A 15,655-nucleotide genomic window follows, 5' to 3' on the forward strand; every position below is an offset into this window, starting at 1 on the left:
TTTTTTAAGCCGAATTGTGTACTGAATTTATTAATAAGCTTGATTACACATGCATACATTTCTATGAAATTTGCATTAAGTAATCGTAATGAAATGGCATTAAAGGTCACCGCAGCCTAAAATATTCAATTTACGTATTTTTAAGATTATCAAGCGAAAGTACTGACTACTATCGTTTCCAGAGGCCGTGTAATAGCGTTTTTTTTTTTTTTAATAACTCTTAAAATAACTGATGGATTTCCATGATATCAAAGCAGGGAGCGCTTCATACAATGGCCTAATTTTTGGAAATACTGTGCATTGCCAATTACGCTTCATTAACTTTTTTACTTAAGAAAATGAGGCTAAAGCCAGTCTTAGCCACCCACACATTCGCAAAAGTGATGACGTCCCTCAGTGACGTTGTTATAACGTTTCTTCCACTGTACCTCCCATCCCCCAAATTGTTAACGCCTGTTCAACTCCATAGATAATTGTCATATGACCTACCCCAAGCAATACGAAATTCTTTGTCAGTAAAAGTTCAGCATACCTGGTATTGTGATTCGTGACTTTAGACTTTACCTAAACACAAGACCAACGTTTTATATCTTACCCACTCACTCACATTGAAGATCAAGAATGAGACTCATGACAGGAGACGAAAGAAGCCATGCTAACCCTACACTTCGCACTTCAAGCGAGTGTTGGTAAAGCAATAGAAATATAGTTTTCTTTAGGTTAAGCCGTAGGACTCATTCTTCCATACAACACAGGTTACTCGATACATCAATTGCCAGGAAGAAAATGACAGAGAGCATTGTCTGATATAATTCATCATATCAATTTCACCAGAGAGAGTAGCTTGAATTCCTTAGAAGGTAGACTTCTAAAAGATGTTTCATATAAGGGCATTGACATCGGCCATTTGATAAATTTTGAAATCATATATATATATATATATATATATATATATATATATATATATATATATATATATATATGTGTGTGTGTGTGTGTGTGTGTGTTCATACATACATAAGATTTATTATATTTCAACCTATAGTTTTATATATTTATTTACGTTATAAGTACCAGTACCTATTTTTGTTACTTAAAAGGTATGTGACTAATATCATTGCGACTTTGTCACTGGAATTATACCAGACTTCAATTAATGAACCAATCAACCTTACTTTGAGAAATCCATTGACATTGATACGACAAAGTATTCATCAGCTTTGCATTTCCAAAATAATGTTATCACCATAGATTTATGAGGGATGAAAAAAAGAAAACAAGAAATGGACACATACATTTTACTCATCATCACTCTCAAGGAAAAAAATGTTCTATTTTTTACTAATGTTTTTATTTTATTTTTTTTATTTTATCTTATTTTTTAGTCGCAAATCTAAAATTTGTAGGAGTCCGAGTAGAATATCTCTGTGCGATTCCACACCACTGTTTTAAACCTCTTCTATTATGTTTGATATGTGATAACCATCTAATCATTGTCTACCACCATAAAACATTTTATTGCTCTTCCGGCTCATTTTATATGTGCAGTACACAGTCTTTTCTAACAGGGATTTACTCGGTAGCCTAATAACAATGGGAAAGAAGGAAGGAAGGCAAGAAGGAAGGGGGGGGGGGGAGTACTAGGATAGCCATAGGTGTAAACACCGAAGGAAGGTTGGGGGAACCTCTGCGTCACAGTTACGTGATTAAGTAACACCTTCGAAACGCTCTGAAAGAAGGGAAGAAGTTCCTCTTTTTTCTAAGAGTAAACGGGTTAATTAAGCACATCTGTCAATTCATTGTACCACAAAAAATTAGGCCAATGTTTGAAACATTCATTGCTGTAGTTTCATGGAAATTCATAAGCCTGTTTGTTAGATATTTGGGAAAAACACTATTACACGGCTTCTGGTAACGATAGTAGTCTGTTTTTCGACCAGTCAGGCAAGTGTGTTTTTCAACATATTTGCTCTTCGTTAATACGGGCCTCCTACTTGTCAGTTATTCTTTTTAATTGTTGTTAAATCTAGAATTATAAAGCCTTATTTAGTTTAGTGGAAAGGTAATAAGTTGATTTTGTTTTGAATTAATAAAGGAGTGATTTCATGTGGAAATTTCTGAAGACAATATCATTTTCATGAAGCAAAACTGGTCATTAGTGATCCACAAGATTGCATTAAGCGTCAATACCCTCTTTAATACTTTGTAGACTAAGCAACTTGAATCAAAGGCGTGACTATAAACACACTATATGCGTGTGCTACATTTCATCTCTAACTATAGTCAATTTTTTATAGTGAGGCAGATTTGCACCGACTCGCAGGGGTGCCCTTTTAGCTCAGAAAAATTCCCTGATAGCTGATTGGTCGGAAGTAATTTTTGTCCGGATACTTCCGACCAATCAGCGATCAGGAAATTTTCCGAGCTAAAAGTGTAAAGGTTATGACAACATAAGACACAGGTTCAACATTCCAACGGAAAACCAGAGTGAAAGTAAAGAAAAATTATTAGCACATTATGCTTTTTAATGTCAACAATAATAATGAAATACAAGAAAAGAAAAACTACATTAAAGAAATCTGGAAGACAAGATACAAGAAAATTAAAGAGCGCGACTAAACAAAACAAGATGTGGGAGCCGATGTGCAGGCTTATCCCACACCCATTACTGGACTGGACTGGACACCCCTGCGAGTCAGAGAAATCTGCCTCACTACAAAAAAAAAAAAAAAAAAAAAAATTACTATAGTTTAGATTTTTGTGAATTTTACTGTCGTGGGAAATGGTTGTGTTTATGAAAACTTGATACTTGACAGTAAGGTTTTTTTTTTCTATGTAAGGATGTATGTTGTTTTAATTAATTTACAATAATCAGCAAAAATCTTTTGACTTTCCCAAGGGTAGTTTTAAAGGGCCAATGCTTTTACGTGGTGAAAGGGTTTGTGTATCGCCGTGATGAGCAAAGCTGTAATAGTCAGGGCCATTATGAGGTTGATTTGCTGTGAGCGATCAGATCAAAGTCTCCCACCATCACCAATCCACAATTGGTTAGCGTGGTGATGAAAACTGGCCAATTCCCAGACACGATTTGACATGTCTTAGGCCTTTGTCCTGCCGTGGACTAGAAATGGCTGGATTTGTTGTTGTTTTTGTTATTAAAGTTATAATTACGTTCCAACTAAGTACAAATTTAACAATGCATAGATACTGAGGTACTTAATGAATTGAAATATCCCATTTGGCAATGTGGTACATAACTAATCCAAAGTGTTTCCCGTAAGCATTGCTTCCACAACTGTAGAATGTAGGTAATTGTGACACCCTGCGGTAGCGTTGCTCTTTATTTGAAAGGGTTGAAATGGCTGTTTAGGATCATAATTCTAATGTATCTGTCTATATTGAATCATGTTTGTTTCCAGGTGATGTAGGCTCTCTGAATCGTGGCTTTTCCTAAAACATAAATTGTCTTTTTTTATAATATTGCTTTCTTTATGGTTCAGAGTTTGGTGAGAGGTCTAGACTCGAGCCTGTACTGGTGACTGTAAATGGCCTCTCGTATAGTTTGGCCAATAGGTGAACTTTTAATGCTTATGTTTTGAAACCGAGGTACGATTTAGATTTTGAACTTATTTCCGTTTTACTTTCATTGAGATATTTAATACTATTTTTCCTATGTTGGGTGCAAGGTGACTATTCATTTTCATGCAAAATAGCAAATACTTGAAATAGACTTACAGCGGATGCAGTGAAAAATAATACTTAGGTGAACGAGTTCAAGAATTAGAAAAGATCTTCTCTTAATATCTTAAGCTGTCATTTGAGATGGTAACAGAGCGAGCCTCTATAATCAATCCTGGAAATAACACAGGTGATGACGATGTTCATGACGAACTTGTCCTTATCTCAGTTTGCCTTATTCTTTAGTGACGTAATTATGACGTCATTATAACATAACACTTCACTCAAAATGACAAGTGGACTTGTCTAGTGTAGGTCAATACGAACCGGACAATCGGTTAGCGGTTGTCCAAAGTTATTTCGGTTTGGTTTTGGAAAGAGACAGACTCGACTGGCGTTATTCTTATTAGCCGAACTTACAACTAAAGGTCAAGTTTATATGATTTTGGGATCACCTAAAGATCCATACCAAATTTTCTCACTTGAAGATCCGCCACCCTGATCGAGGATCTTTAGGTAATAGTTTAAAGCTTACTAAAACATTTAATCATAAAATCAAAGTAATTTATTGAAACGTACTATAATACCCCCCCCCCCCCCCAAAAAAAATGTGATCTCATTGATATGGATATTGTGCAACGATATGTTGACATAACTTCTCAAAGCCATTTTTAGAAAATGCCGTGTCACAGGAATTACTGCAGGTAGGAGTTTAACAGGTCATGCGCCCACGCATTGGCTTTATATAGCAGCTCTTCTAAGAGAAGGACACTCCAAATTCAAACCATTGTTATCTGGTCAAGGTAGGGCCATAGCCTCTGTACCATGGTTTTCCACTATCTTGGATTAGAGTTCTCTTGCTTGGGGGTACACTCGGGCACGCTGTTGTCTTGTTTCGCTTCCTCTTGTCTTTTGAAGTTTTTATGTGAAGTTTATATGTGAAAGATCTAATTCAGTATCATTACTGTTCTTGAAATATTTTATTTTTATTGTTTATTCTTCTCTTGTAGTTTATTTCCTTGTGTCCTTGCCTCACCGGGCTATTTTCCCCTGTTGGAGCCTTTGGGCTTAGAGCATCATGCTTTTCCAACTAGGGTTATAGCCTAGCTTGTAATAATAATAATAATAATGATATATCGATTTCTTTAGTAATCCTAGGAGCGCCCAACGTTACTAGATTTTCTTAGAAGTATGAAAAAAAAACCACTGTTGGTCAATCATGGTCTTTTTAAATAGGTTTACATGACGTCTTCTTTTTGTTCCTGCAATTTGTTCACTCCAGGGATACATGTTATGAAGTATGAACCCACTTCTGCAGTCACAGTCTATAACTAGAATTATGACTATAAATATAACTATTATACTGCAGTACTACAATCTTTGTGAATTGTGAAATTTTACTGAAATTTCAACTACTAAAGTAAGGCAAAAACGCTTCTGTAGGTATGTTACTCAGTGTACTTGTTCCCCCTCATTTATGGCCAATGGTTTATTGAGGTGTGGTGTTTTATGACAATTTTATTAATATAACCAATGTATTGTGACTTGTTCAACAAATAAAACACTTGTATTTGTTTGGCCTAGCAGAGATATCTTGTAACTAAATAGTTTTTAATTCCTGGCAGTAAACTCAGCCGTTGACATTAGATAGTCAACTATAGTCCATTTCTTTTAGCGATGCATATTTGCACCGTCTCGCAGCGGTGCCCTTTTAGCTCGGAAAAGTTTCCGGATCGCTGATTTGTTGGACGAGATAATTCCAACCAATCAGCGATCACGAAACTTTAACGAGCTAAAAGGGCACCGCTGCGAGTCGGTGCAAATATGCATCGCTAAAAGAAATGGACTATAGTAATAAGTGTCTTAAACTTGGAAGGAGTCTTAAACTATTTTGAAGACAATTTTGTCAAGAACAGAAGTAGCCAAAAGGGAAAATGTTGCTTAATGTCCTTTTCAATTCTTTCCAGATTTGTGCTCCAGTTTGCTTAGTACGGCTTTCATATATAACTGAGGACTGAAAGAGGGCACATGGACTGTTATGCAACAAGCTGAGAAATTGCTAGAAGAGATTAGATACTGTCTTCTGAATAAGCCAAGTTAAGTATGACATCATCAAAGATGAACTGGTGGTGTAAACTTTGCTTGAATGGTGGAATCTTTCTGACATTTAGTGCTGGTATGAAGTTCCTCAATCGCGTGCAGAACTATATTATATTATGCTGAGTAAAATAGCAGATATCTTAAGATCTTTGGGTTTTTATAAATTTATTTTCCAATCAGCGAGTTTTTTTTAATTTGAATGTGGAGTGATAGGCCTTATAGAATTCACTTGATCTGTGTTCGATCAAAATATAATAATTTTTTTTTTTTTTTTAATTCCCTGTAGTTGGCAAGCCTTGATTAAATCAATGCATTTTTGTGAAAAAAATCTAAATGCGGGTTTAGTTTAATTCTTGATCTCCATTTAGACATTAAATAGGCTAATAGTAGCATACTTTTTTGGATAACAAAATTTGTTTACTTTAAACAAAGTAACATTAGAGAAAATTAGTTAGGCACAATTGCCAATAGCGAAATATTTGTTGAAATTACCTTTTCAACTCTTTCCAGATTTGTGATCCAGTTTGTTTGGTATGGCACTGAAGCCTGGAGGTGGTGTAGACGCTGTAGTTCAAGTTGAGAAATTGTGATAGTCTTGAGTCTCCTGTCTTCTGTATGAGCCGAGATAAGTATGGATGGTAAATTCAGTTTTAAGTTGTGTGATTTTTAGAACCTAGGTTAGATTATGTGGCATTTAGTACTTAAGTTACAAGAGTACAGAATAGGGATTTTAGACTAGACTGAGTAGCCTAAATATTATTATTGTTGTTGTTATTAATAGCCAAGCTACAACCCTAGTTGGAAAAGCAAGATGCTATAAGGCCAAGGGCTCCAATAGGAAAAATATCCCAGTGAGGAAAGGAAATAAATAAACGAAATGAGAAATTATGAACAATTACAATAAATATTTTGAAAACAGTAAAATCAAAGCAGATATTTCATTAACTATAAAAACTTGTCAGCCTGATATTTGATATTGAAGATTTATTTATTTGTAGATATTGGTTTTCCATTTTGTGATTTTTTCTTTTTTTAGGACAGTCTTTAGATTAAAATTTAAGTGATAGGACTCACTCAAACTGTATTTGATCAAATAATCATATATATTTTTTGCTGAATGACTTTTCTTTCTAGTAAATCCCGTTAATTGGAAAGCTCAGATTAAATTCATGATTTTTTGTTAAAAAAAAAAAATATATATATTTTAAACTCAAGTTCGGAGTTTAGTTTTATACCTCTGTTTAGGTGTGAAATAAGCCACCTACTTATGAAACTTTAGATAACTTAAATCAACCTGTTTTTGGTAAAAGTTTTCATGTTAGTGTGTGAAGCTGTATATCAGTTAACAAGTTGAATTGTTATCGTAGGTGAGTAGTGATGTCAGTACACCATATGTGGTGTAGGCTACTGTAGATGTCAACCTAGTTTAATATATATTTAGCAAATGCCTATTTACTCGTGTGTGTGTGAATTCACTGTTGAAAACTTGATATAGGAACTCGAGCACATCCTTTTATTAGTTCTTAAAATATCCTATTTTTTTATTTTTCTATTTTTTTTTCCTGAAATATTCTAATTTCTTCACTGAAATATCATAATTTTCTGGTTATTAGAATATCATAATTTTGGTGGCTTAAATGATCTTAATCGTTTCGGAGCTTGAAATATCTTACTTTAGTGGACTTAAAATCTACTTTTTGGGCGTAAAGTATCCTGCTTTTACGGGCTTAAAATATCATTCTTTTGGGGCTTAAGATATCTTGCTTTAGGGATCTTTAAATAACTTACTTTTAGGGGCTTAGATTATCTTGCTTTTGGTGGCTTAACTATCTTATTTTTGGAGCTTAAAATATCTTAATTTATTAGGCTTAATAGGTGGTTAAAATATCCTACTTTTGGGGGATTAAAATGTCCTACTTTTGGGGGATTAAAATATCCTACTTTTGGGGGATTAAAATATCCTACTTTTGGGGTTTTAAGATATCCTAATTTGTTTTCGCTTGAACTGGTCTATATCAAACATATATTATTGCTTCAAAAATTACTGAAAACAGTACTAAATCGTTTGTGCAATGCAAATCTTGTAGTATTTTTTTTTTTTTTTTTTGAGTTCCTATTAACTTTTTAACTTTTTTTTCTTTTTACTTTCAGGTTGATGTGGCCTTTGGCTTTGATGCTTAAAACCCTTTAAATCCTCATTGTGAAAAACTAATTTAAATGGGGACAACTTCCTACACCCAAAGTCCAGTGGCCCAACATGGTGTTCTAGAAGTTCCACTTCCTCTGCTCACACTGAGGGACTTTACTAGGAGAGTCCAGATCCCACAGGACTAATCTTGGATAGTCCTTAATGTGCATCATCCTTTTGGTTAAGGAGTATCTGATTCAAGTTTTAAATCTTGGACGGTGTGCTAAGTTATATTGCTAACTTTCTAATTTACCCAGATTCTTTTGTTAATTTCATGAATTTAGTTTTTATACAGTAAATTCTCATTAGAAATTGCTTTAATGAATAGCTGATGACTAAAATTCAGTTATAAATCAATTTAGGCCTATCTAAATCCATGTCAATAACTAAGATTGAAATCTTGTGTAAGCTAACCTGAAGTCTTTTAGAGCTAAATTATAACTCATTCTCATCAACTTAGTGGAATTTGTGAAAAATCTTATTTTGGAAATCCTAATATTTAAATTTCTGGTAGTCCTGATAAAAGTTATTTCAGGTAGTTGCTGGGCTGTCAGGTAGGGGCTGGGCTGTTTCGTGTGGAAGCTGGGCCATTTCGGGTAGGAGTTATTTCCTGTATAGGCTGAGCTATTCGAAGAAATAGCTATTTCAGAGTTATTTCAGGTAGAGGGTGGCCTATTTCATGTAGAGGCTGGGCTGTTTCAGGTAGGGGCTGGGCTGTTTCATGTAGAGGCTGGGCCATTTCAGATAGGAGTTATTTCAGGAAGAAGCTGGGCTATTTCGAGGAAGAGTTTAGGCTATTTCAGGTAGAGGCTGGGCTGTTTCAGGTAGGGACTGGGCTGTTTCATGTAGAGATTTTGGCTATTTCAGGTAGGAGTTATTTCATGTAGAGGCTATGCTATTTTAAGAGATTTATTTCAAGTGGAGGGTGGGCTATTTTAGATAGAGGCTGGGCTATTCCAGGTAGAGGCAGGGCTGTGTCAGTTAGATTTTAGTCTAGATTTATTAATTTGATCCAGTAGGATTGGACATTCAAATCATGAGATCCTAGAAGCAAAGTTTTCCTAAATTTTTTATTTGTCAATTTTGACTTTCAAGAATTGAGTATTTCTATTAAGATTTGGAAAACTTTTATGAATATCAAAGCAGTTTTTAGTTTGTAATCTATATAATTATCAAAGTTCAGGAAATAGGAACATGTTAGTAAATTAGTTGGGAAAAATTCAAACTAGCGTTATTATATTAGGAATGAATAGGTTATATAAGATTATTGAATTATCTCGTGCTATAACTCAGAGGATGGAAATGAGGTTTTAGTTTAATAAGTATACATAGTTTATTTCTTTTTGTGGAATTTAAATTGAGCTGCTTTAAATGCTTATTTCAAGGTGTGTTCTTGTTTAGCCTTTCAATTTTTCTTTCTGTCCTGTAAACTTAAGGTTCCTAACTTTCAAGTTTCAATAGTATACCTTGGATAATTGGTCCCCCACATTATATTTTAGTTTTGATAAAGGTTAATAACTAACAAATGTATTTAAAGTAATCTAAATTTTAAATACACTACTGGTCCTATATTTAAAAATCTAGAGTAAATTTTCGAGGTCTGTAATTTGTATAAAAACTTATCCCATTTTTTATTCTTAATTTTCTTACTTTTGTAAGATTTAATATTTAATGAAATGTCCATCCTCCGTCCCCATGTTAAAAATTCTCTCTCTCTCTCTCTCTCTCTCTCTCTCTCTCTCTCTCTCTCTCTCTCTCTCTCTCTCTCTCTCTCTCTCTCTCAATATATATATATATATATATATATATATATATATATATATATATATATATATATATATATATAGTTAGTGACTTGTTATTTTATAGAAGATTCTAGGAGTATACTTTGAATAAAATAAAATAAAAGTATATAATATAGGTATATAAAAAAGTTACTGTACATGTTTTGATTATCAGATTTTGATTAATTATTGTTAGAGAAGCTTAAATTTAAGGTAAGGAAAGATAGTTCTAAAACTTTGTGCTTTTAGAAAGGTCGAAAGGCTGATTTGTTGATAAGTATAGATTTAAATACTAAGAGTTAAAGTAGGACTTAGAACATTGCTGGATAATACCGAATAGTGAATAGTTTTAGATGATCGTTGGCGGACGAGATGGTTAGGAGAAATTTGGTGTGAAATGGCTAGGAGGGTTTTTGGTGTAAAATAGCTAGGAAAGCTTTGGTGTGAATGGCTAGGAGGGTTTTGGTGTGAAATAGCTAGGAAAGCTTTGGTGTGAATGGCTAGGAGAGCTTTGATGTGAAGTGGTTTAGGAAGGCTTTGGTGTGAAATGGCTAGGAGGGCTTTGGTGTGAAATGGCTAGGAAAGCTTTGGTGTGAATGGCTAGGAGAGCTTTGATGTGAAGTGGTTTAGGAAGGCTTTGGTGTGAAATGGCTAGGAGGGCTTTGGTGTGAAATGGCTAGGAGGGCTTTGGTGTGAAATGGCTAGGAAGGTTTTGGTGTGAAATAGCTAGGAAAGCTTTGGTGTGAATGGCTAGGAGAGCTTTGATGTGAAGTGGTTTAGGAAGGCTTTGGTGTGAAATGGCTAGGAGGGCTTTGGTGTGAAATGGCTAGGAAGGCTTTGGTGTGAAATGGCTAGGAAGGCTTTGGTGTGAAATGGCTAGGAAGGCTTTCGTGTGAAGTGGCTAGGAAGGCTTTGGTGTGAAGTGGATAGGAGGGTTATGGTCTGAAATGGCTTAGGAAAGGTTTGGTGTGAAATAGCTAGGAGGGTTTTGGTGTGAAATAGCTAGGAAAGCTTTGGTGTGAATTGGCTAGGAGAGGTTTGCTGTGAAGTGGTCAGGAGGGCTATGGTGTGAAATGGTTTAGGAAGGCTTTGGTGTGAAATGGCTAGGAGGGTTTTGTTGTGAAATAGCTAGGAAAGCTTTGGTGTGAATGGCTAGGAGGGCTTTGGTGTGAAGTGGCTAGAAGGGCTTTGGTGTGAAATGGTCAGGAGGGGTATGGTGTTAAATGATTTATGAAGGCTTTGGTGTGAAATGGCTAGGAGGGTTTTGGTGTGAAATAGCTAGGAAAGCTTTGGTGTGAATGGCTAGGAGAGCTTTGATGTGAAGTGGTTTAGGAAGGCTTTGGTGTGAAATGGCTAGGAGGGCTTTGGTGTGAAATGGCTAGGAGGGCTTTGATGTGAAATGGCTAGGAGGGCTTTGATGTGAAATGGCTAGGAAGGCTTTCGTGTGAAGTGGCTAGGAAGGCTTTGGTGTGAAGTGGATAGGAGGGTTATGGTGTGAAATGGCTTAGGAAGGGTTTGGTGTGAAATGGCTAGGAGGGTTTTGGTGTGAAATAGCTAGGAAAGCTTTGGTGTGAAGTGGCTAGGAGAGGTTTGCTGTGAAGTGGTCAGGAGGGCTATGGTGTGAAAAGGTTTAGGAAGGCTTTGGTGTGAAATGGCTTGGAGGGTTTTGTTGTGAAATAGCTAGGAAAGCTTTGGTGTGAATGGCTAGGAGGGCTTTGGTGTGAAGTGGCTAGAAGGGCTTTGGTGTGAAATGGTCAGGAGGGGTATGGTGTGAAATGATTTATGAAGGCTTTGGTGTGAAATGGCTAGGAGGGTTTTGGTGTGAAATAGCTAGGAAAGCTTTGGTGTGAATGGCTAGGAGAGCTTTGGTGTGAAGTGGCTAGAAGGGCTTTGGTGTGAAATGGTCAGGAGGGGTATGGTGTGAAATGGTTTAGGAAGGCTTTGGTGTGAAATGGCTAGGACGACTTTGGTGTGAAATGGCTAGGAAGACTTTGGTGTAAAATGGCTAGGAGAGCTTTGGTGTGAAGTGGCTAGAAGGGCTTTGGTGTGAAATGGTCAGGAGGTGTATGGTGTGAAATGGTTTAGGAAGCCTTTGGTGTGAAATGGCTAGGAGGGTTTTGGTGTGAAATAGCTAGGAAAGCTTTGGTGTGAATGGCTAGGAGAGCTTTGCTGTGAAATGGTCAGGAGGGGTATGGTGTGAAATGGTTTAAGAAGGCTTTGGTGTGAAATGGCTATGAGGACTTTGGTGTAAAATGGCTAGGAAGGCTTTGGCGTGAAATGGCTAGTAATAGTATTATTCTCCATCTTCTCTTAAGCTACAGGAATATACCTTGAAATTAACTTCAAATTTTGAAAATGACGCAGGGCATTGTTTTGTGAAATCTTTCAAATGGGTTCGAATCAGATTATTGTTCCCTGTAATACATAACTCAAGTTTCAGAACTCCCATTCCCACTCCTTGATCCTTCCCCCTCCCAATTAGGAAAGATTTAAAAAAAGAATTAAAAAGGAACGTTCATATGACTGAGCCTTCCTCCCCATCTGCCCCCCTCCCTCTTCTGGTATTAGTATTTGCCATATTCCTCACCACTGAAAGGCCAGAGGGCCCGTGAAGTATATATCTTGCTTTTGACTAGAACCACTGTTCATTTAGGCTGTTTATAAACTCCCCATGTACGGAACTCGTTCATTCTTTTACTGGTTTAATGAGAGAAGATTGTTAACTTGGTTATGTTGTATTGCCAAAATGATAAGACTGTGTGCTATGGTGCACATGTTCAGTCCAATTTGATTTCCTTGAAATCTTGTCAGAGTAGATTTTGTCTTGTCAATTCTAGTCATGATAATAATTCAGTAAGGTTGAAGGATCCTTAAAGCCTCAAATGATTTTTAAGTTTTTGATGTTTCATACTTTTGAATATCTTTAAAATTTAGTTTAAAACTTTAAAGAAAAAATTAATCTATAATTGTAGGAGATTGTAATGCCAAATTGAACAGGTTTCTGTTATGTATACATTGTAATATCAGTCTCAACTATATCAAATTTGTCATGTATTGTGTAAATTGTGAACAAAATTTCTGTCAAGATTGATTTAATATGTCCAAGAATATGTGAGTTTTCAATGTTAATATGAATTAGTAACTGTATTGCTAAATTTTTCAATTTTCTGTCAATGAAAATCAAAACGTTGGATATATTAATTTACTTTTAAACTTTTAGATAACTTTCTTAAAAAAAGTGTTGACATTACTAGTCTTGCAGTCCAATGCTTTCCATTACACTGAGATACCCGAGCTCTCTGAAAAGGGGTCCAGCTGGGATTATAAATGTCCCAAGATATCTGATTCCTACCATTTTTGTTCATGAAATAAAGGAGGGATAAAGAACTGCTGTAGTTATTTTAGAAGAAATGTGTAATACATTCTTGAATAGATTATTATTGGTATAGTTTTAGTTATTAGTGTTTGTGCTTTGGAGTTACTGCCAATGTTAATTAGGGGAATTAAGGCCTTATTAAAGTCCTTGTTTGTGTACTTCAGGATCAGGTAACATAGCTTAGGGGATGTTTAAATAGGGTTAGATTATAGGGCTTCAAATTTATCTAGTGTAATCTGCTCTTGGTTATTTCTAGAATTTCTCCATGATTTGGCAAAGGGGTCCAAACTGAAGTTTGACATTTTGAGATTATATTTTATATAATCTGTTATACTGATGTACAGGAATGTATCTTGTGTACTAATTTACAAAAAGTACCTGCTCTGAAGTTATATTCTTCTTTTTGTGCGAGGAAACTTAGTAATTCAGAAATTTTAGACTTAATCTGATAAGCTTCTGAAGCTTGTACAAAATATGAAGTCAGAGCATTGGTGTTATATCGTAATAAACCACACAACTCGCCAATTTCTTTTAATTCTACTGACACTTGAGATTTGGATTTACAATTTAGGTTGCTTACGTGCAGATCATAAATTCTACGCTAATCTTTCTAGACAACTAAAGCCAAAAACTGTTAAATTAACTGAAAGCTTGATAAAGTCCTATCTGTTCATGCAAAAGTCCCTAACGTTTGAATGCTAATATATTCAAGATTAACATCTTAAACTTTTGATTAAACTGTTTAAAACTTTAGTTAACTTACGTCTGTTGAGTAAATGCATAATAACTTAATGTAATCTAAAACGAGAAGTTATTCCATTAATCTTCAAAGCACTTTACCAGAATTTATGTAAGTACTATCAGGAAAATCCTGAAAAATCATCTTTTTAGTGATTTTAATGTCTTGTTATTTCATGTACTCAGCGTTTCAAATACCAACCCATTAAGCCACGCTTCCTTTATTTGAAACTTGAAACTTTTTCGAGTTATGTTGAGCGTTTCAATATTTTCATATTAATGAGATGTACAGAAAACCTTTACTGATTTGGTTGGAAATTTCTGAATTTCAATTGGTTGATTTAGATTTAGTTAATAATCGGCAGAATTATCTTTTACAAAAAAACGGTAGTAAAGATTATTTAAGTGGAAATACAGTTTTCGTATAAAAGAACAGTACACTTTCAAATTTTCCCACTAGTATTGATTTTAATGTAGATATTACCGTAATCTTTAAGAAACTTGAGGGGAAAAGAAAAGGGCCAGTTTGTCACTATGTAAATACGAAAAACTTTTTGAATATAATTTTGATCATTGGTTCATGACAGTAATCTCTGAGAGTCCACCACTTAATGTTGCTACTCAACCACTTACGTTGCTGCTTTACCACTTAATGTTGCTGCTCTACCACTTAATGTTGCTGCTCTACTGCTTATGTTCCTACTCTACTACTTATGTAGCTACTCTACCACTTATGTTCCTGCTCTACCACTTATGTTACTGCTTTACCACTTATGTTCCTACTCTACCACTTATGTTCCTTCTCTACCACGTATGTTACTGCTCTACCACTTAAAATCAAACCTTGGGATTGAATTTAAGAATTAAATGATGCAGGACCATTCCTTGTACATCAGTAAATTTGTAACAAGCAATGAACGAGTGGTTGGATGATGTCTGGTGTAAGTGTAACGAAAAGGATCTAGTCTATAGAAAGGAGTTATAGTTTCTTACTAGTGTTGTCTTTAGTGAAAATTAGTTTAATTGGTTGATTTTAATAGATCTGTGTAAAGGTTTTCTTAGTAACACATTTAGATTAGTTTTTCTCTGGTTAAATCAAGGTTAGCAAGTGTCTATACCCTGGGTTAACATCAGAAATTTAATCTACATTTATACTAAATCATAGGAGATTGAGTGTGTAAATATTGAGATTAAGGTAAACTTTAGTAGGCAGCTCTAAAACTTTTATTTCCATGTAGGACAAAATTAGTTTGTTTCCTTACAAAATTGGCCAAAGGGGAGTTTCAAATCGAAGGGTTTGGAGGATAATCTACATAATTTGGGTACCTAAATTGATTTTATACTTGAATCGTAGATTTTAAAGATTGTAGTAATGAGTAATTTAAAGCATATATGAAAAAGCGAAATCACCGGTTAATCAACTTGAAGTAATTTCACTCGTCTTTGCATTAATTCTTTTCAAGATTAGATCTAAACTGTTTTTCAATAGTAACAAATCAGTTCATACCAATTCATACACTGCTTAATAGGTTGCTCACTTGGTATATCCTAATCGCTTTTATCTATAGTTTGTCAAAATTACATTATTTTATAAATCTTTTATATTAACTCTCTATTAATATGAAGGACAAACTTAAGGTTTTTCTCACAACTTGGTTTTAAGGGATAAGTTTCAAATTCGCGCTCTTCATTTATACCATAAGCAATGTAATTTTCAAATGATACCTTATTTATAAGATACTTTATAAATCCTATATTTTCAAGTTTTTTTTTTTTTTTTTTTTTTTTTTT

The sequence above is a fragment of the Palaemon carinicauda genome, chromosome 39, assembly GCF_036898095.1.
Source record: "Palaemon carinicauda isolate YSFRI2023 chromosome 39, ASM3689809v2, whole genome shotgun sequence".
NCBI classification, from domain to species: domain Eukaryota; kingdom Metazoa; phylum Arthropoda; class Malacostraca; order Decapoda; family Palaemonidae; genus Palaemon; species Palaemon carinicauda.